The sequence below is a fragment of the Cervus canadensis genome, chromosome 25, assembly GCF_019320065.1.
Source record: "Cervus canadensis isolate Bull #8, Minnesota chromosome 25, ASM1932006v1, whole genome shotgun sequence".
In the NCBI taxonomy this organism is placed as follows: Eukaryota; Metazoa; Chordata; class Mammalia; order Artiodactyla; family Cervidae; genus Cervus; species Cervus canadensis.
This window is the reverse complement of record NC_057410.1, coordinates 27,064,466-27,087,705: the sequence shown is the minus strand read 5'-3', so window position 1 is coordinate 27,087,705 and position 23,240 is coordinate 27,064,466. Positions and strand designations below refer to the sequence as shown.

Below are 23,240 nucleotides of genomic sequence, written 5' to 3'. Positions count from 1 at the left end.
GCACAATATAAGGAGTTAGAAGACCTAGACCTTTGTTGTCTCAGCCATCCAATGCCATTTAGTTTTGATAACTTAACAAGCATGTATTGAACAATTAATGTTTATTCACCCCTGGAGACACATGAAGAGTACTCCAAGTATCATCAGGAATATCATGGACATAATAAAACAAATATGGATTATAAACTTCAATACCATCAGAATGGAATATAAAAGAGTTGACCAATGATAAAAATATATTTGTTGTCTAATTCCTCTTTCATTTTTAATTTAAGGTCAGAGGAACTTACATTTTTTAGCATAAGAATCAGTTCCCAGTAAAAACTTACACTGGGAAATTAGGGTTCTCAGTCTTGTCTTTGTTCTTATTGCTAGTAGGTCATCTTGTGTGGGTTATTTTTGTTTTCTTTTGTTTCATCTATCACTAAGAGTGTCTATAAAATTCCTAGGAAATGAAAGGAGGCTGAAAGTTAACTATTGAAATTTCAGCAGGTTCCAAAGGATAGAAGGAGGAATATATGAGTCTTGATTCCCTGGTGGCTCAGATGGTAAAGAATCCACCTGAAATGCAGGAGTCCCAGTTTCGATCCCTGGGTTGAGAGGGTCTCTTAGAGAAGGGCATGGCAACCCACTCCAGTATTCAGTCAGAATAGCAGTAAACTGAGCTTAAGGCCACATATGCCTGCCCACCGACAGCTTCAGATCTCTGGTTATCCATTGCTGAAGCTTTATCAGAGAGAACTGATATATCCCTAAAGTGTTCATTGAGAAATGGAAGGTGCCTGAGGTGTTTGTTGGGAAACTGAGTAAATCTGCATGAACTTTATGTTTTTAAAAGACAAACGATACGTTTACTTGGCAAAATTATTTTAAATTGCAAAACCGTATACAATGTATATTCATGAGAGGTCCTTTTGCCTGACCTCCTTTTTGCTCCTCCACTCCTTCCTCTTGGAGTTGGCATTGCCAGTTTTGGGCGTCCTTTGGATTTCGCTTGTACATGTGTATTCTCTCTCTTTTGCTGCATAAATGATAGCATACTGTTCTATAAATTGTATCTTTAACTTCACATTGTATCTTGGAGATTGTTTCCTATCAATCCGTTTAGATCTGCATTATTTATGGCATTCCATTCTATGAATGTCCTAGGTTGTTTTAGTCTTTTGACACTATAAACAGTGCTGTGGGAAATATTCTTGCACATATTGATACTTCCTGTACAAGTGTTTCTTTATTAGGCATTCTTAGAAATGGAATTGCTGGGTCAAAGGATATGTAGACTTTTGACATTTAGATAGAAAATTAATTAGCATTCTTTTTTTTTTTTCTTCAGCAAAGACAGCAAAAGAGATGATTTATTGTACACGTTACATGCAGCCACAACTGAGAAGAGAACTAGTCCATAGTTATCACAGGTCCAGGGCAAAGGACCAAAAGGGACAGCTTTGATACGAGCAAGATAGGTCTCTCAAAGGTGGTCAAGGCGATCAGAATGGCCATAGATGTTCCAGATCCATTGAGAAGTTCTAGATAGTAGGCATGCAGTCCACAATTTGTACCAGCATCCCTGGCCTCTGGCTTCCCTTGTTTCTGCTTCTGTGGCTTCCATGGGTGTACAAGTTTACTTGGACCTTTGCCTCATCTTTCTTCTTTTGCGCTTCAGCCTGCTCATTCGCTTCTTCCTCCACTTCGCTCTCAGGGTGCAGAGGTTTCTCAAAAGATGGCACTAAGGCCGAGAGCTAATTAGCATTCTTATCTTGTAAAACAGCCTTAACAACTTTTTTGATAAAGAATGAGATAAAATAGTTACATTACATTGACCCATGAGTGCCTTTGTTTCCCCCTGCTGTTGATGGCTGTTTGATAGGAGGAAACTTACTGGCTTTAAGAGAAGATGACACTTAGTGGTTGGGGGTGAGCTAGCCCCCAGTATACTGAAATAGTGGAGAACATGGGGATCATGGCCGTGAGGGAATCCCAAGGGAAATTCTATAGCTCCTCTTGCTGCTAAACCATGTTTCCCTGATGCTGGGAAAGATTGAAGGCAGGAGGAGAAGGGGACCACAGAGGATGAGATGGTTGGCTGGCATCACCGACTCGATGGACATGAGTTTGAGCAAACTCCGGGAGTTGGTGAAGGACAGGGAAGCCTGGCGTGCTGCAGTCCATGGGGCCGCAAAGAGTCGGACACCACTGAGCGACTGAAGAACAACAACAGTGTCTGGAAGACAGGTTTAAACTGACTTGATCTTTGGATAAGTACTAATCTGCCTCCAGTTTGTCTTAAATGTTCAATCTCCTTTCCTTTCCTGGCTGTGAGAGTATCCTTACCTGCTTTTTTTTCTTTTATGCCTCTAAAAACAAAAAAACTTAGTAACCTATAGTTTGTTTTATCTTCTCTTTCTTCCTGTATCTTAGTGGTTGTTTTTTGTGACATATTTTTTGGGTAGTCGATAATTGGGGGTGGTTTTTTTTCCCTGGCCTCAGTGAGCAAGCACTATTAAATTTCTTTCTGTTCGAATATTTGACCAGATTAGCTCCCAGATTTTATTATAGAACACCCAATTCCAACACTTTACCCCGTCCCTTTGCATATCTGTCTTTTTTTACTTGCTTGTGCATTACTACATTAAGGATGACTCCAACCTGTTCATGTTTGTTTTGTCTCTTCAGCTATGGTCAGGATAGATATTTCCTTCTGCAGTATTTTTATTCTCTCCTGAACAATAGTTTGACCATCCTCATTTTCCCCTAACACTTACAGGATTGTTTTCAGACCAAAAACTAAGTGGAAATAATGAATGGAAATTCCATTCTTCTGTCAAGTAAAACAGAAGGATAAGAAATAGGCATCAGCTGCTGCCCTGACCCTGACTCACAGACTCTGCCAGAAAGAGCAGCCTGGCCCTCTCCAGCAGGGGGCCAAGTGCAGCTGAGTTCTGGTCCTTCATCTCTAGACCTAAGGCTTAATAAAGGACCGTTATTGGATCACTGACAAAATGTGAATACCAAACTATGGGGGAAATTCTTAGAAATGATTAACTAGAACCATGTCTTTCTGCTGTTTGATGTTTAGGTTCCACAAATCCTTCTGTGGCTGATGGTAGAGCTGGCTATCATTGGTGTAGATATACAAGAAGTTATTGGCTCAGCTATTGCCATCAATCTCCTGTCTTTAGGAAGATCAGGGGTTTTTTCTCTAGAAAGTAATCAATGTTTTGCGAGATTTCAAAGCAAGTATAAAAACAAAAGTCCTTCCCAGGTGGCTCAGTGGTAAAGAATCTGCCTGCCAAGCAGGAGATGCAGGTTCAATCCCTGGGTCGGGACAATCCCCTGGAGACAGAAATGGCAACCCACTCCAGTATTCCTGCCTGGGAAATCCTATGGACAGAGGAGCCTGGTGGGCTATAGTCCATGGGGTCACCAAAGAGTTGGACATGACTTATCAACTAAACAACAACAACATAAAAACAAAAACTCAGGTGTACCCCAATTTTCAAAATTCAACTCAAGTATTATTTTTTCCATTTAACCACTCTGGAACCACCTTCTTCTCTTCTGGCAGATGTAGGCTCTTTATCTCCCATGTTCTCATGTTTGGTCGTGCATACTGGGTTATCCAGTGTATGGCAATGTATATTATAATTAATTTGTATGTCAGCTTATCCCACTTGTCAAGTGAACTCCTTGAGAGATAAGACCCATACTTTACAGCTTTGTGTCCCGAATGTCTGTAATAGTAGATAAAGTTTGAATGAATGTATTACTTTACTTAGTGCTGTGATCCTAAAACACCCAAGGCCTGGCCTCCTTACCACTGTTCCCTTTTCCTCAGGTCCTTGCTCCTCCAAGGGTCATATATCTAGAGAGTTGTTGGGAAGAGAGTCTTTTTCTTAATGTTTCTATTCTTTTCTTTAATCTCCCTTTTTAATCTCCGACCTAGGAATTCTCTATGGGATGAAGTTCTTATCACCATTGCAGATACCCTTATGTTTTTCTTTTTGGACAAATATGGTAAGGACAGTGGGAACAGAGGGGTCACTCAAAGTTCCATCATGTGGCTTACGGGGAAATCTGCCTTCTGTGAACTCACTGCTACATTCTTCCCTTTAGGTTTGCAGAAGCTAGAAGCATTTTTTGGTTTTCTCATAACTATTACGGCCCTCGTGTTTGGCTATGAGGCAAGTATTACAACAGGCTGATCATTAGCTGTTTGTCTCTTTTTCATTAGCTTTTTAAACAAAATTTTTGTCCTTTTATTAAAAAAGACAGTGTGTGTTAACAAAACCCAAATTCAGCACTGAGCCAATTTTAAAGGAATAAGGATATAGGAAAGACTAGTGTCCAGGAAGTTTTGCAGGAATTCCTAGGTCGAAAATGACTAGAATTTCTAGGACTTTCCAGACTAGACTCCCTGGTCCCAGGTTGGTCATCTGAACAAAGAACAGCCTTGGCGAGGGTTAGGAGAGGAGTTGCAGTCTGTGGAAACAGATGAATCCTGCATTGTTCTCTTTGTTTACTTTATCATCAACGGAGTAGATGAGGCAGGGTCCCTGGTTCCCTTTTGCTAACAGTGCTGCTTGCTGGGGTGTTACAAGGATGCCCCATAGCCCAATTGATCTTAGTTTTTTCTTTTGCCCCTTCCCTTTGCGCTCATACCCATCCTCACATTTGCGAGCTTGTGGCTGGTGATGAGCGAATTTGCCAAATGGATTGTGAGCGTACTTCTTAAGATGTGTGGTGCCGAGTCCAGCACAGCTGGGAATAAAGAGCTGAAACAGGGACGAGCGCGTAATGAAAAGAGAGACATATATAATTTGGCAAGCTGGGAGTCAGGGGGCCCTCCTGCTCCATGGCAGGAAGACAAAATGGCTCTTTTCAGCCCACACTTTTATTGGCAGAAGTCACATGAGATCATTCAATTCAGTTGCTTCGTCATGCCTGACTCTTTGCGACACCATGAACTGTAGCACGCCAGGCCTCCCTGTCCATCACCAACTCCTGGAGGTTACTCAAACACATGTCCATTGTGTGCCATCCAACCATCTCATCCTCTGTCATCACCTTCTTCTCCTGCCTTCAATCTTTCCCAGCATCAGGGTCTTTTCAAATGAGTCAGCTCTTCACATTAGGTGGCCATAGTATTGTAGTTTCAGCTTCAGCATCAGTCCTTCCAATGAATATTCAGGACTGATTTCCTTTAGGATGGACAGGTTGGATCTCCTTGCAGTCTGAGGGACTCCCAAGAGTCTTCTCCAATACCACAGTTCAAAAGCATCAATTCTTTGGCACTCAGTTTTCTTTATAGTCCAACTCTCACATCCATACATGACTACTGGAGAAACCATAGCTTTGACTAGACAGACCTTTGTTGGCCAAGTAATGTCTCTGCTTTTTAATATGCTGCCTCGGTTGGTTATAACTTTTCTTCCAAGGAGCAAGCATCTTTTAATTTCATGGGTGTGGTCACCATCTGCAGTGATTTTGGAGCCAAATAAATAAAGTCTCTCACTGTTTCCACTGTCTCCCCATCTATTTGCCATGAAGTGATGGGACCAGATGCCATCATCTTAGTTTTCTGAATGTTGAGTTTTAAGCAAAATTTTTCACTCTCCTCTTTTACTTTCATCAAGAGGCTCTTTAGTTATTTGCTTTCTGCCATAAGAGTGGTGTCATCTGCATATCTGAGGTTATTGATATTTCTCCTGGCAATCTTGATTCCAGCTTGTGCTTCATCCAGCCCAGCGTTTCTCATGATGTACTTTGCATATAAGTTAAATAAGCAGGGTGACAATATACAGCCTTGAGGTACTCCTTTCCTAATTTGGAACCAGTCTGTTGGTCCATGTCCAGTTCTAACTGTTGCTTCCTGACCTGCATACAGATTTACAGTCAAAGACTTTGGCATAGTCAGAGCAGAAGTAGATCTTTTTCTGGAACTCTCTTGCTTTTTCAATGGCCCTTTGGATGTTGGTAATTTGATCTCTGGTTCCTCTGCCTTTTCTAAATCCAGTTTGAACATCTGGCAGTTCATGTTTCATGTATTGCTGAAGCCTGGCTTGGAGAATTTTAAGCATTACTTTACCAGTGTGTGAGATGAGTGCAATTGTGTGATAGTTTGAGCATTCTTTGGTATTGCCTTCTTTGGGATTGGAATGAAAACTGACCTTTTCCAGTCCTGTGGCCACTGCTGAGTTTTCCAAATTTGCTGGCATATTGACTGCAGCATTTTGACAGCATCATTTTTTAGGATTTGAAATAGTTCAACTGGAATTCCATCACTTCCACTAGCTTTGTTTGTAGTGATGCTTCCTAAGGCCCACTTGACTTCACATTCCAGGATGTCTGGCTCTAGGTGAGTGATCACACCATCGTGATTATCTGGGTCGTGAAGATCTTTTTTGTATAGTTCTTCTGTGTGTTCTTGCCACCTCTTCTTAATATCATTAAGATCATTCTTAATATCATTGAGATCATGAGGGAATAGGGAGTTTGATCAGCACACCATAAAGAGGGAGTAAAGTTAAGGCCCTGCTGTTCTTCAGGAACATCTTGTTTTGTTTCCATGGGGATGGATGCAGGGGCAGGCAGTGAGGCGGAGCAGAGAGCAAGTCCAGCCCCAGGTATGTCCATTAGGTGTGCTTTTTAGGACAATCACGAGGGTGCAGTTTGCCGCACCCTCAAGTCATGGGGCAAGTTCTGGTCTCTGCTCTGCCAGTCTGCAACAGTGTGGGGCAATGGTATCTGCAACAAACAGGCCAGTCAGAAAATAAGTCATAGGAGAGCTATGTGCTTTAAGAGGTGATTGCTAGAACTGCCCGCTCAATCTCTAACTTAGAAAAGAGAGACTGCTGGGGACTTCCCTGGTGGTCCAGTGGTTGAGACTCTGCCTTCCAGTGTAGGGGGTGCCGGTTGGATCCCAGGTCAGGGAACTAAGGTCCCAGTTGCCACAGGATGTGACCAAAAATTAAAAATAAATAAACACAACATCGTAAATCAACTATATGTCAATTTTAAAAAATTAAAGAAAGAAATAGAGATGGTGAGTGTAACAAAGGAAGGGAAGCACTTTTTTTGTTTCTGGGGAAACTTTTTCAGCTTTTAGTGCTTTAACTCTTCAACTTCAGCCACTGAAGGTTAAAGTATCTTAAATCCATGTTAAATGATCTTGATGAGAGAGGCATAAGCCAATATACTTTTTATATACATCTCTAAAGGACATGGAGTATTTGAAATGACTTGTTGCATCTCTAGGGACTCATGATTTTTTCACTTGTAGGGCTTGTTGCATTTTTAGGGACTTCAATAATACAGATTATTTGATTTTTTTTTCTTCTTCTTTTTCCCTATCATTGTGTAATTTTTGCTCAGTTAATCTAATTTGGGACATAAGAAGCACTTTTCATTTTATTTTGAAATGCTGCTTACTCTTGTCCTGTGATCCCAATGACACAGTATCTTTTTCTGTTTGTGGACAGGTTAGACTAGTCCACCAATAATTATGCTGATTCTTTGACAGAGGCTTGGGGATTGTAGCTGGTATTGTGGTCCTTATCATCTGTTCCATCAGCATGTACTTTGTCGTGGTTTATGTCCAGAATCTAGGGCATGTGGCATTGTATGTGGTGGCTGCAGTGGTCAGCGTAGCTTATCTGAGCTTTGTGTTTTACTTGGTAAGTTCAGTTGGGAAGAGGCAGGGGTGGTTGACGTGGGGCTAATGCTCAGAAGAGAAAGGACCCAAAAAAGCACATAGCAATCTACCTTCAGGTTATTGACACAATTTACATGAAATCATTAAACCAGCTGTGACTAAAGAATATTTTTAGCCATAAATTTTCCCTGGTTCCTAAGAGCTTTCATTTTTCTTTCTGTCACTCTGTCTGGTTTCCATTCCTAATAATTCCTAACAAGAAAGTATGTTTGAAGAACTCAAAGAAGATCAGCCATGTAGAAAATAGAGAGTATTACGAGATGGGGTTGGAGAATGCAGCTGTGTCTTGTGATTTCAAATCTTTGGAGGGCAGTGCATGTGGGTTCACAGCCCTGCCCAACTTTACTACTTAATAGCTGTCCAATGAAAACATAAGTAAATAGTGATAATCTCTTGTTGAATTATTCTAAAATTATTAAAGAATGATGGTTATAAAACAAGCTACATAGAAAAAGAATACGGAATTATGTATACCTAGATAATAAAAAAATTTTCAAAAGTCTAGAGTAAATTATATAAAAATATTGATAGTAGTTGCCTTCGATGATGGGATTGTGGATATTCTTTTCTCTATTTTCCATCTCTCTGTAACATTACTTATATCAATGAAGAGCAGCGATAGCAACAACACATCCATCTCCCTATTCTACACAGATTTCTCTAAAAAACATAGGATTGAGGATTAGGGACAGCAGAATTTATACCGTATCTGCTACAGAGAATGGCAAGGCTGGAGGGTGGAAATCCCCTTCTTGTCTTTATAACACTTACCTAGTCCCCATGTCAGTGTCTGACACAGGGTAGATACTTATTGGGAAAACATTTTAGTGAATGTTGAGAAATTATGTCTTGGATAGATATATCTCTTCTTTTTTCTTGCCCAGTAAACCATGGGTACACTTAGATTAAACTGACCCTATAATATAGAGGCAGTTGTTTGGTGTAGGTTGTGTCCAACTCTTTGGAACCCCGTGGACTGCAGCATGCCAGGCTTCCCTGTCCTTCCCTATCTCCTGGAGTTTGCTCAAACTCATGTCCGTTGAGTTGATGACGCCATCCAACCATCTCATCCTCTGTTGCTCCCTTCTCCTCCTGCCCTCAATCTAGGAAACCCAAGTAACTGAGTATGACCTTGACAGAAATTGTTTTAACAGTTTTCTCTAGGACAGCTTCTGGTAGCCTAGTGGTTAGGATTTCAGACTTTTGCTTCAAAGTCCCAGGTTCAGTCCATGGTCAGGGAACGGAGATCCTACAAAGTAGGTGGCATGCCAAAAAATTTTTAAAAAGTTGCTATAGAAGTTAAGGGGATCCTTCCTTTATGCAAATTGGTTATGAAGGTGCTGAGTTGTTCTCAGTCAGCCTGAGGCCATAGAAATTGTTGAAGACCCATTTTTAAGGCCCAGGACTGATTCTAGAATGAATTACTACTCTTTAGTTCAGAATACTATCACAGCTGTTCTTAGCCAGTCAGTTGTTCCCCGTATTGTGAGGAATGGTGTAAGACTGAAAAAAAGTGGTCTTCAAGGACCTCCCCCAGACAGATAAAGGAAAAAAACACAAAGCAGTAGGAACAGCTGGAGCTGAGTATCAAAATTAATACGACAAAGAGGTTTGCATCTGAGCAGCACAGTGTGGGCGATGAGGGGGATAAGAGGACTCTCCAGAGAGGTTTGTGAATGATGACCATATTTTCTCTTTTACAGTTGACAATGTTTCATTGCACTGGGCGTGTCCTTCCTGGACGCTGGGCGCATGGTAAACAGCTCCAAAGTCCTGGAGACCAAAGAAGCCACTATACTAAGTCAACACTGTCCACAGGTACCATCAGGGCCAGCGTGTTTCTATGGTTTACTGTGTGAACATAGCCAAACGTATGTGCTATTGCACAGGCTGCATTTAGGACTCAACTGTTTGTTGGGAAAGACTTTGTTTCATATTTGTTTGAAAGATGGCTTTATTTTTCTTCCTAAACTTCTCATCTGGGGACTGGATTAAGTAGGATCTTTGACAACTTGACATCTGCTGCTCTCAAACAACACTGAACTCTTTTGCTGTCCCAGGGTCAGCTTGTTTTATCTTTAATAGAGATAATCCTCATGCATGATTCTTAACAAGACTGACTACATGTTAAAAGTATTTGGAAAATGCAATTAATGTTTCATAATACAACTTAGAGAGTAGGTATGTGAATTTTTTTATCACAAGATAATGGTTTTAAAAGGCTGAGAAAGCCATTAAAAAGGATGAGATAATTCCATTTGCAGACATGGATGGACCTAGAAAGTGTCATACTGAGTGAAGTAAGTTTCAGACAGAGAAAGAGAATATCGTATGACATCCCTTATACATGGAATCTAAAAAGAAATAATACAAATGAACTTAGTTACGAAACAGAAATCTGAGACTCACAGATTTAGAAAACTGTCATTGCCAGGGGAAGGGATAGTAAGGGAGTTTGGGAAGATCATGTACACACTGCTATATTCAAAATGAATAAATGACAAGGACCTCCTGTATAGCATATAGAACTCTGCTCAATGTTACATGGCAGCCTGGATGGGACAGGGGTTTGGGGGAGAATGGATACATGTATGTGTATGGCTGAGTCCCCTCACTGTTTAACTGAAAATACCACAACATTGTTAATTGGCTAAATCCTGATACAAAATTAGAAGTTTAAAGTTTGAAAAATAAAATAAAAATATACAGCAAAAAATAAATAAAAGGCTGCAAAGTACTTATGCATATTCTTTTTGAGTTATTTTAACTATTGTTGTTGCTGTTTAGTTGCTCAGTCATGTCCGACTCTTTGCAACCTGGACCACAGCATGCCAGGCTTTCCTGTCCTTAACTATCTCCCTGAGTTTGCTCAAACTCATGTCCATTGAGGCAATGATGCCATCCTCTGTTGCCACCTTCTCCTCCTGCCCTCAGCCTTTTGCAGATCAGGGTCTTTTCCAAAGAGTCAGCCCTTTGAATCAGGTGGCCAAAGTATTGGAGCTTCAGCTTCAGCATAAGCCCTTCCAGTGAGAATTCAGGGTTGATTTCCTTTAGGATCAACTGGTTTGATCTCCTTGCACTCCAAGGGACTCTCAAGAGTCTTCTCTAGCACCACAGTACCAAAGCATCAATTCTTTGGTGCTCAGCCTTCTTTATGGTCCAACTCTCACATCCAGACAGGACTACTGGAAAATGCATACTTTGCCTATACAGAACTCTGTAGGCAAAGTGATGTGTCTGCTTTTTAATATGCTGTGTAGGCTTGTCATAGTATTTCTTCCAAGGAGCAAGCGTCTTTTAATTTCATCACTGCAGTCACCGTCCACGGTGATTTTGGAGCCCAAGAAATAAAGTCTGTCACTGTTTCCATGTTTTCCCTATCTATTTGCTGTGAAGTGATAGGACTAGACCCCATAATCTTAGTCTTTTGAATGTTGAGTTTTAAGTCAGCTTTTTCACTTTGCTCTTTCACCTTAATCCAGAGGCTCTTTAGCTCCTCCTCACTTTCTGCTATAAGGGTGGTGTCATCTGCATATCTGAGATTATTGATATTTCTCCCAGCAATCTCAATTCCAGCTTGTGATTCATTCAGCCTGGCATTTCGCATGATGTATTCTACCTGAAAGTTAAATAAGCAAGGTGACAATATATAGCCTTGAGGTACTCCTTTCCCAATTTTGATCCAGTCTGTTGTGTTCCATGTCTAGTTCTAACTGTTGCATCTTGCATACAAGTTTCTCAGGAGGCAGGTAAGGTGGTCTGGTTTTATTGTCTCTTCAAGAATTTTCCAGTTTGTTGTGGTCTACACAGTCAAAGGCTTTAGCATAGTTAATGAAGAGAAATAGATGTTTTTCTGGAATCCCTTTGCTTTTTCTATGATCCAACTAATGTTGGCAGTTTGATCTCTGGTTTCTCTGCATTTTCTTTTTTCCTCTGCATTTTCTAAATCCAGTTTGTACATCTGGAAATTCTTGGTTCATGTACTGCTGAGGCCTAGCTTGAAGGATTTTGAGCGCCTTGCTAGCATGTGAAATGAGTGCAGTGGTGTGGTGGTTTGAACATTCTTTGGCATTGCTAGTCTTTGGGATTAGATTGAAAACTGATGTTTTCCAGTCCTGTGGCCTCTCCAAATTTGCTGGCATATTGAATGCAGCACTTTAACAGCATCATCTTTTATGATTTGAAATAGTTCAGCTGAAATTCCATCACCTCGACTAGCTTTGTTTGTAGTAATGCCCAGTCGACTTCAGGATGTGTGGCTCTAGGTAAGTGATCACACCATTGCGGTTATCTGGGTACTTACGATCTTTTTTTATAGTTTTCCTGTGTATTCTTGCCACCTCTTCTTAATTTCTATTTAATCTCAATTATGGGGTTTTGATCCATATTAAATATAAGAATATAAGAATATGTATTAATTTTGATACTCAGTTCCCTCTATTCCTACTGGTTTGTGGTTACTTCTTTTCTCTGACTGGGAAAGGTCCCTGAAGACCTTTTTTTTTATTCTGTCCTACACCATTCCTCAATACGGGGAATGATTGACTGAGAACTACTAGTCTCCTGAACTTAACAGTAGTTATTCAGTGTAAAATCAGTCCTGGGCCTTAAAAATGGGTCTTCAGCAATGTCTATAACCTCAGGTTGATACCAACCTGATACCAAGGGAACATTTCACGCAAAAATGGGCACAATGAAGTACAGAAACAGTATGGACCTAACAAAAGAAGAGGATATTAAGAGGTGACAAGAATACACAGAAGAACTATACAAAAAGATGTTAATGACTGGGATAGCCATGATGGTGTGATCACTCACCTAGAGCCAGACGTCCTGGAGTGTGAAGTCAAGTGGGCCTTAGGAAGCATCACTATGAACAAAGCTAGTGGAGGTGATGGAATTCCAGCTGAACTATTTCTTTTTTTTTTTTTCAGCTGAACTATTTCAAATCCTTAAAGATGATGCTGTCAAAGTGCTGCAGTCAAATGCCAGCAAATTTGGAAAACTCAGCAGTGGCCAGGCTGGAAAAGGTCAGTTTTCATTCCAGTCCCAAAGAAGGGCAATGTCAAAGAATGTTCAGTCACACACTGTCACATGCTAGCAAGGTAATGCTCAAAATCCTGCAAGCTAGGCTGCAGTGGTGTATGAATGGAGAACTTACAGATGTACAAGCTGGATTTAGAAAATGCAGAGGAACCAAATTGCCAACATCCATTGAATCATAGAAAAAGCAAGGGAATTATAGAAAAACATCTACTTCTCTTCATTGACTACACTAAAGCTTTTGACTGTGTGGACCACTACAAACTGGAAAATTCTTAAAGAGATGGGACTACCAGACCACCTTATCTGCCTCCTGAGAAACCTGTATGCAGGTCAAGAAGCAACAGTTAGAACTAGACATAGAACAACAGACTGGTTCAAAATTGGGAAAGGAGTACCCTCAAGGCTATATATCGTCACCCTGCTTATTTCACTTCCATGTAGAGTACATCATGAGAAATGCCATGCTGAATAAATCACAAGCTGAAATTGAGATTGCTGGGAGAAATATCAACAACCTCAGATATGAAGATGACACCACCCTTATGGCAGAAAGTGAGGAGGAGCTAAAGAGCCTCTGGATTAAGGTGAAAGAGCAGAGTGAAAAAGCTGGTTTACAACAATCCTGGGAGATAATAAAGGACAGGGAAGCCCGGGGTCCTGCAGTCCTTGGGGTTGCAAAGAGTTGGACAGGAGTGAGCAACTGAACAACAGCAATTTATTTCACTTAGTGCTGTGATCCTAAACTGCCCAAGGCCTGGCATCCTTGCCACTCCCTTGCCACCTCCTTCCCTTTTCCCCAAATTCCTTCTCCTCCAAGTGTCATATATCTGGAGAGCTGTTGGGAAGAGTGTATTTCTCAATGTTTCTTTTCTTTTCTTTATTGTCCATTTCTAATCTCCATCCCTGGGTTGGGAAGATCCCCTGGAGGAGGGCATGGCAACCCCCTTCACTATTCTTGCCTGCAGAATCCCCATGGATGGAGGAGCCTGGTGGGCTACAGTGCATGGGGTCGCAAAGAGTAGGGCATGATTGAGCAACTAGGCACAACGTGGCACACCTCTTAACCTCCACTGAGAAATTTAAAAGGAAAAGAAGTTGAAAGAATCATGAACCTGACAGAGGTAGATTGTCTCATAATTTTATATTTAATATGGGTCAAACCACCCTAGTTGAGATTTTATTGTTTTATAATTGAAATAATTCTAAGAGTATGAATAAGGAAAGTATTTTGCAGCCTTTTATTTATTTTTTGCTGTATATCTTTATTTTTTCAAACTCTAAACTTTTTATTTTGTATCAGAGTATAGCTGATTAACAATGTTGTGGTAGTTTCAGGGAAACAGTGAAGGGACTCAACCATACATATACATGTTCCTGTTCTCCCCCAAAACCCCCTCCCATCCAGGCTGCTACATAATATTGAGTAGAGTTCCTTGTGTTATACATAGGTCCTTGCTTGTTATGTGTTTTGAATATAGCAGTATTTACATGACCTTCCCAAACTCCAGAATTATCCCTTCCCCTGGCAACCACGTTTGTTTTCTAAGTCTATGAGTCTCTTTCTGTTTTGGTGTTAAGTTCATTTTTATCATTTGTTTTAAGATTCCACATATAAGGGATGTCATACGGTATTTCTCTTTCAAGAAAGAATTTGTCAAGTTTTCAAAGATCCTATTTAATCCAGCTCCCAGATTAGGAGTTCAGGAAGAAAAGTAATACCATCATTCAAACAGATATGAAACAAAGTCGCTCCCAATGAACAGTTGAGTCCTAAATGCAGTCTGTGCAACAGCACATACGTCTGGCTGTGTTCAAAGGGTCACCCACAGAAACACACTGGCTCTGATGGTAACTGCAGACAGTGTTTACATGGTATAGCCACTGGTGGCTTCTTCCGTCAGCAGGACTTTAGAGATGCTTACTGTGTGCGCCCAGAGTCCAGGAAGGACATGCCCTGTGCAATGAAGCATTGCCAACCCTGAAAGATAAAATACGGTCATCATTCACCAACTTCTCTGGAGCCCCCTCACCGCCCACACTGCGCTGCTCAGATGCAAACCTCTTTGTTGTATTAATTTTGATACTCAGTTCCCTCTATTCCTACTGGTTTGTGGTTACTTCTTTTCTCTGACTGGGAAAGGTCCCTGAAGACCTTTTTTTTATTCTGTCCTACACCATTCCTCAATACGGGGAATGGTTGACTGAGAACTACTAGTCTCCTGAACTTAACAGTAGTTATTCAGTGTAAAATCAGTCCTGGGCCTTAAAAATGGGTCTTCAGCAATGTCTATAACCTCAGGTTGACTGAGAACAACTCAGTACCTTCATAACCAATTTGCCTCAAGGATCCCCTTACCTTCTACAGCAATCTTAAAAAAAACTTAAAAAAAAAATTTTTTTGGCTTTGTCAACTAGCTTGCAAGATCTCAGTTCCATAACCAGGGTTTGAACCTGGGACTTTGAAGTGAAAGCCCAAAATCCTATCCACTATGCCAGTAAGGAACTCCTTACAGTGAATTTTTAAAACAATTTCTGTCAAGACTATACTCAGTTACTTGGGTTTCCTTGGAGTAAGTCCTTATATTATAGGCTCATCATAATCTTAGTGTGCCCATGGTTCACTGAGGAGGAAAAAAGAAGAGATATATCTATTTAAGTCATAATTTTTCAATATTTACTATAATGTTTTCCCAATCAAGTACCTACCCTGTGGCTGATACTGGCCTGGGAACTAGGTAAGTGTTGGAAAGATAAGCAGGGGGCTTCCACCCTCCAGCCTTGTCACTTTTTGTAGCAGATACAGTATAAATTCTGCTGTCCCTAATCCTCAACCCTATGTTTTTTAGAGAAACCTGTGTAGAATAGGGAGGTGGATGTGTTGTTGCTATTGTGGCTTTTCACTGATGTAAGGAATGCGATAGAAGATCTGGAAAATAGAATATATCCATAATCCCACCATCCTAAGACAATTGCTATTATCATTTTTACATAATTTACTCTAGACTTGACAATTTTTTTGATTATCTACATATACATAATTCTGCATTCTTTTTCTATGGAGCTGTGTTTTATAACCGTCATTTTTAAACAATTTTAGAATAATTCAATGAGAGAATATCACTATTTAGCTTGTTATCATTGAACAGCTATTAAGTAGTAGAGCTGGGCGGGGCTGTGAACCCACATGTGCTGCCCTTCAAAAGTTTGAAATCACAGGACACAGCTCCCTTCTCCAACCCCATCTTTTACCACTCTCTACTTTCTACACAGCTGATCTTTTTTGAGTTCTTCAAACATACTACACTCTCTGGTTAGGAATTATTAGGAGTGGAAACCAGAGTGACAGAAATAAAAAAATGATAGCACTGAGGAATCAAGGGAAAATTTATGGTTAAAAATATTCTTTAGTCACAGATGATATAACAATTTCCTCTGAATTGTGTCAATAACCTGAAGACAGATAGCTATGTGCTCTTTTGGGTCCTTTCTCTTCTGAGTGTTAGACACACCTCAACTGCCCCTACCCCCTCCCAACTGGACTTACCAAGTAAAACACCAAGCTCAGATAAGCTACGCTGACCACTGCAGCCTCCACATACAATACCACATGCCCTACATCCTGGACATAAACCACGACAAAGTACATGTTGATGGAACAGATGTTAAGAATCATGACACCACCTGTGATCCTCCAGCCTCTGTGAAAAGACTCAGCACAATTATTGGTGGAATAGTCCCATCTGTCCACAGACAAAAAGACACTGTGTCTTTTGGGGCCACCAGATAGGAGTAAGCAACATTTCAAAGTAAATTGAAAAGTGCTTCTTGTGTCCCAGATTCAATTAAATGAGCCAAAATTACACAATGATAGGGAAAAAGAGGGGGAAAAAAACCCACTATCAAATAACCCATATCATATAAGTCCCTAAAAATGCAACAAGCCCTAAAACTGCACAAAGTCATGAGTTTCTAGAGATGCAACAGGTCATTTCAAATAGCCCACGTTCTTTAGAGATGTATTTAAAAGATATTAGCTTATGCCTCTCTCCTCAAGATCATTTAACATGGATTTAAGATACTTTAACCTTCAGTGGCTGAAGTTGAAGACTTAAAGCACTAAAAGCTGAAAAGCTTCCCCCAGAAATAAAAAATGTGCTTTTGTCTTCCTTTGTTACATTCACAGTCTCTATTTTGTTTTGATTTTTAAAATTGACATGTAGTTGATTTATGATGTTGTGTTTATTTATTTTTAATTTGACCTTTGGCATGAGGGACCTTAGTTCCCTGACCTGAGATAGAACCGGCACCCCCTGCACAGGAAGGCAGAGTCTCAACCACTGGACCACCAGGGAAGTCCCCAGCAGTCTCTATTTTCTCAGTCAGAGATTGAGGGGGCAGCTCTAGCAGTCACCTCTTAAAGCACATAGTTCCCCTATGACTCATTTTCCGACTGGCTTGTTTGATGCAGACACCACTGCCCCACACGTCTTTGGGAGCTAACAGAAGTACACTCACAATCCATTGGCAAATTTGCTCATCACCGGCCGCAAGCTCATAAACGTGAGGCTGGATACGAGAGCAAAAGGAAGCTGCAAAAGAAAAAAATAAGGTCAGATATAAAAGTAAGATCAGATATAAAAAATAAGACCAGAGCTCCTGTAATACCCCAGAGAGCAGCACTGTTAGCAAAAGGGAACCGTAGACCTTGCCTCATTTACTCTGGGGGAAATTATTCCTGTCATCATAACATGCTGGAGGGTTATGTGGAAATCTGTAGCATGAACCTGCATCAGTTCTGCTCATGGTGTCCTTAAAAAATGTGTATCTGCCCTGTCTTAATTTCCATAAAACCCAACAGTGTCCTATACAATATTTAATGTTTGCTTGGATTAACGAACAATAATTTTATGTTCTATGTGTAACTATAGCTAAAATTTCCATTCAACAGCCTTAGAAAAGAATAAGCTATTTCGAAAAGCTTTCAGATGCCAGGGATTTCAATGCATTCACCATAGACTAACACTGCAAATCTTTATTCCTCTGAATTTTCCCCTCACCCAGCACTAGGCCTGGTACCTATGGGCAATATAGAGTTCTGCTTGACTCAACAGGATGTGAGTTTCCCCAGCTCCCTCCTCACTTGTAAGCTCTGAAGAACATTCAGGAAGTCATTCATCCCTGTTAGTTGCTCCATGTCTTGGAAGATGGCAATAAGCAGAGCAGGGATGATGGCAATAGAGCGGGTCAGACTCACTCAGCAAAGTGTGACCATTTTAGGTTGAGGAATCCCTGGAAGAAAACACAGAAGCAGAATGAATGTCTGGAAGAGGAAACAGAAAAAGGTCTGAGGAGGTTCAGGAAGGCACAGGATTAAGAAGGGACAAAAAGGCAATGTCCTCTCCCTCTCGTCTACCCCAGTCACAGCAGCACGTACCTCCATGACAAATTGGCTGGAACAGGTCCCTGTCATGGTGGAACTCTGCCCCGCAGCCAGGATCCCCACTGGCCGGATAGAGAGCGGCAGGCCCGAAGTAACACCCCAGCACAACACCCTGGAGAGGCAAGGGAGAAAGATCACCTGAGACAACACTCCAAAATACTTCTCTGTGTCACCTGTCCGTCTTCCTGGCCACACACCCACCTCTATCAAGCACTGTGCTGAGCACTGTCCCAGAAGCTAGACTTGGGTCCTGACCTCATACTAGAGGCTTTCAACCTAAATTCTGCCAGATGGGCCCCCATTCCTCCTCAGCCTATTCCCTTCTCTTTAGGCTCCTAAAGCCTTTATCCTCAACTCACATATTAACTATTAAAAAAAAGTCTACAACACATTTCCCAAATTATATTCCTTAACACAGTATTCTGGAAGATGGTAATAGAAATGGAGATAAAGCGCAAATGAATTCTGGAGATGCTACATACTATTTATTCTACTCTTGGAGGTTCACAGTGTAACTGGCATTAAAGGGACAGAGGTCCCAACAAAGACCACTTTCCTGGGACTTTCCTGGTAGTTCAGTGGTTAAGACTTCATGCTTTCAATGCAGGGGGCATGGGATGATCCCTGGTCAGGGAATTAGATCCCACATGCCACACAGAGTGGCCTAAATAAATAAATAAAGTCTCCAGCCACAAGAGTGAGAGGCGGAGAGGAGAACAAGTATAAAAGAAAGACCACTTTACAAAGAACGCTTTCTTTAATCACCCCCAATTAATATCCTGTAGAGTAGTATACTTTCAACATAAGTTTGGGAATTGCTGATACAATTAATTCATCTTTTCAGCTGATCTTCTATTCCCTTCCATGTTTTGAAAAAGGCCTGTCTAGCATCTGAACCTCTGGAAATATGACACTCCAGAGAAAATATGCTGAGCTCTGAAGTGAACCCATGGAAAAGACCAGATACCATGCTAAGAATATTGATTCAGGAGCAAAGATAAGACATCTGAACAGCTTTACCCCTTCGTAGATGTGCACAGCCAATATTGACTTTTCGTCAGAGACAATGTATGGGAACTGCCGCTGTTTTTACAGACTGCAACCTGGAACCAAAGCAGTTTAGGGACATATTTTAATTTTGAGGTCAGAACTCAGATAAGATCTCTCCTACAGACACACACAGACAGATCATCTAAGAGACGGATGCTGCAGGCGAGACAATGAACAGGGACTGATGGCAGCAATGTCCTTGAGCTCTTCCTCCATAATTTTTCTACACCCCCAGGTCATCAAAAACTTCTCCTGAGTTAGAGTGTGCAGAGTAATACATCAGTGCTGGGTCATTATAAATGGTGACAGGAAGTAAGGGCCCTTAAGAAGGCTTCAACCATGAGAGGACACCCAGAACAGGGAGCCCTTAGTCAAAGCAGAGGCAAGAGTCAGAGGTCCTATGATGGGAAACAAAGGAGTGATCAAAACTAGACTGGCAATCAGGAGTCAACAGGACAGAGAATTCACTGTGACAAAACAGGCTGTCTAGCCACAGATTCTGTTTTCTGTGTGTTGACGTCTCCCAACCTGTCATCACCAAATGGCAAGACTGGCAAACAGCCAGTAGTTGGTAAACAGGAAGGAGAAGGGAATGAAAAAGAGCCAAACAGATGTGAAGCTACCAACAACAGCAGGAAGCAATCTTTGTCTGAGGAAAAGCTCCTTCCTGGTCCAAAGGTGCGAAGGATGGGTCCGGGCCTCATCACAGTCCCAGAATGTAAAGCGTGACCAGGGCAGTGCTTTCATGGGCAGCGCTAAGATCTATTTCCCCTGAGTCACATTTTCCTGCCCCAATTCAGTCTCCTCTTTACCCTCACATTCACTACTACCCAGGACCGTGACTTACTTACCACCTGCTCGTTGGTTTTAAAAAAAAAATGCTCTGTCAAGCACTGAGTGGAGCAGGCAATGGCACCCCACTCCAGTACTCTTGCCTGGAAAATCCCATGGATGGACGAGCCTGGTGGGCTGCAGTCCATGGGGTCGCGAAGAGTCGGACACGACTGAGCGACTTCACTTTCCCTTTTCACCTTCATGCATTGGAGAAGGAAATGGCACTCCACTCCAGTGTTCTTGCCTGGAGAGTCCTGGGGATGAAGGAGCCTGGTGGGCGGCTGTCTATGGGGTTGCACAGAGTCGGACACGACTGCAGCGACTTAGCAGCAAGCACTGAGATGACACAGATGTTGATAAAGGAAACAGAGCAATGCAGGAGTCAATGAAAAAGTGCTTTATTGGCGTCTCAAATTTCCTGTTTATTGGCTCAGTCTACCTGTCTGGACTAGAGAAATAATAGCAAAAGCCATTTTTTGACTAATTGGAACAAGTTTCCTTGTGATATTTCACAAATTGGAGTCAGCTAAAAGTCCTAGAGGGCAAACAACTGACCACATGAAAGGTGAGACTCTGCTTACACCCTGGTTCTCTGAGTAGGTAAGAAGTCATGACCCTTTGATGACATCACACATCTCCAAACAGAAAAAAATGACTGAGTGATTGCTGAGCCCTCAGTTACTGTGGCTTAAAGAACCACAGTCCTGCAAGAACAACCTTATTTCACACCTAACAGGGAGATAACCTTAATTACAAAGGCCTCTGAAATCTTCCAGCAAAAGATTGTGTTGGACTGACTGGTAAAAGCAAGTTGGGCTCTTTCCTCCTGACCTCCACGAGACCACTCAGGCTTCTGAGATTTAAAGACAGGAGACACGGTGCCCCATCAGAGCTTTAAGAAGGACTTTGGTCCCTTCTCTAAGGGGTCATTTATCTCTGGTCAGCTTTGTGATAAAAACAGAGTCCAACTGTGTGGAGTCCAACTGTGGAAATACGTCTTGCTCCTACATGGTTCTAATAGTTGTAAACCAAGTGTGTGTCACTTGCTACTAGAGGAAAATTCCTGTGAAATTACACAGGCTACTGAGATAAGATAGGTCTAGCTCACCTTGACTAAGGCAGAATACAGGTACATATTGTGTGGCGTGATAATGGCGCCCACAATGGCCACAGCCTGCATGATCTGTGGGGTAAGACAGTCTGAATAGGATGGCAGGAACATGCCTTTGAGGATTTGGGTCTGTCTGGGTTTCTCTGTAACACACTACATATGAACAGAACATGAGACTAGGGGAATAAGATAGTACTAGAGAACACTGCATCCTTTATTCCTTAAACCCCTTTATCAACAACTACATAGGACATGAGGAATATGGAACCATCTAAAAAAAAAAACCAAGCCAGCACAACGTCACATAATTTAGACTAGGGTATCCAGACCTTTCACATTGTATTTTAGTTGTATAAAATAGATGTATAGAGAATATAATTAATATTCTAAAGAAATAAAATGGCTGCTAAGGGCCTTATTAATATTAGCATAACAATAACACTTGGGAGACACACCTTAGAAAACAGAGTCAATTCTTGATTACCCACACTAACCATGCTTCTGTGCTCACTATGTACATAAAAATCACTTATGCTTGCCACTAGCGACTTCTGAGACTCACTCAGAAACATTTCTCATACACTCTTTTTCCTGGTTCAACATTCTCTTGGAAGCCTTAGACCAAGCTGTATCATCTACTCATAGCATAGACACATTTTCAAAGCTTATCTAGGCCAATCAGTTTATCATAATTGGACATAGAAAGTTGTTGGGTTTCACTTCACTGCATTTAATGGTAAGGTTAACCCAACGGAGTTTTGGGACTGGGGCACAAACCGGGAAACATGCACTATATCCCCTATAGTTCATTAACTGCTGCAATACAGAGACAGTCCAAGCTGCAATTACTGTCAACTAGGATGAGCAAAAGTCTTTTCATGGGGCACTTGTGGTAAAGAACCTGCCTGCCAATGCAGGAGACAAAAGGGACATGGGTTTAATCCCTAGGTTGGGAAGATCCCCTGGAGAAGGGCATCGCAACCCACTCCAGTACTCTTGTCTGGAGAATTCCATGGGCAGAGGAGTCTGGTGGGCTACCTACCGTGAGGTCAGACATGAGTCAGACATGACTGAAGCAACTTAGCACGCACAGTTCAGTTCAGTTCAGTCTCTCGGTCGTGTCTGTCTCTTTGCGACCCCAGGGACTGCAGCATGCCAGGCTTCCCTGTCCATCACCAACTCCTTGAGCCTGTTCAAACTCATGTCCATCAAGTTGGTGGTGCCATCCAGCCAGCTTATCCTCTGTCATCCCCTTCTCCTCCTGTCTTCAATGTTTCCCAGCATCTGGGTCTTTTCCAATGAGTCAGCTCATCCCATCAGGTGGCCAAGTATTGGAGTTTCAGCTTCAGCATCAGTCCTTCCAATGAATATTCAGGGTTGATATCCTTTAAGATTGACTGCTTTGATCTCCTTGCTGTCAAAGGGACTCTCAGGAGTCTTGTTCAGCACCATAGTTTGAAGGTATCAATTTTTCGGTGCTCAACCTTTTTTATTGTCCAGCTCTCACTTCCATACATGACTACTGGAAAAACCATAGCTTTGACTATACAGACCTTTGTAAGGCAAAGAAACATCCCTGCTTTTTAATACACTGTGTAGGTTTGTTACTGCTTTTCTTCCAAGGAGCGAGGGTTGACCATGCGGACCTTTTCAGCAAAGTCAAATTTTTAGGTTATTGCTATCCAATAGATGTGAAATGGATCTCATTGTTGGTTTAGTTTGCATTTTCCCAGTTACTAGAGATGTAGACTAGTCTTTTACGTGTATTATTGGTTATTTTTATTTCTTCTCTTGGAAATGGTCTATTTATACCTTTTGTCCATTTTTCTATTCGGTTGTTTATCTCTATTTTTATTGTCATTGTTGTTGGTTTGTAGGAATCCCTTACAGATACCCATCTTTTTCTAACATGTATGTTAGAAATATATATGTTGCAGATAACTTCTCCCCATTTCCCTATCACTTATGTTTTAATCTTGTTTAAGATGTCTTTTATGTAGGAGGTTTTAACTTTGTTAATTTTATCAAAACTGTCCATTTTTCAAAAC

The 23,240-nt window shown here is 41.3% G+C and overlaps 1 pseudogene; it reads right to left on the bottom strand.

The window, feature by feature from the left end:
- Positions 1 to 6,654: 6,654 nt before the first annotated feature.
- On the bottom strand, positions 6,655 to 21,261 carry LOC122427171 (annotated as a pseudogene).
- Between the last annotated feature and the right edge of the window lie 1,979 nt (positions 21,262 to 23,240).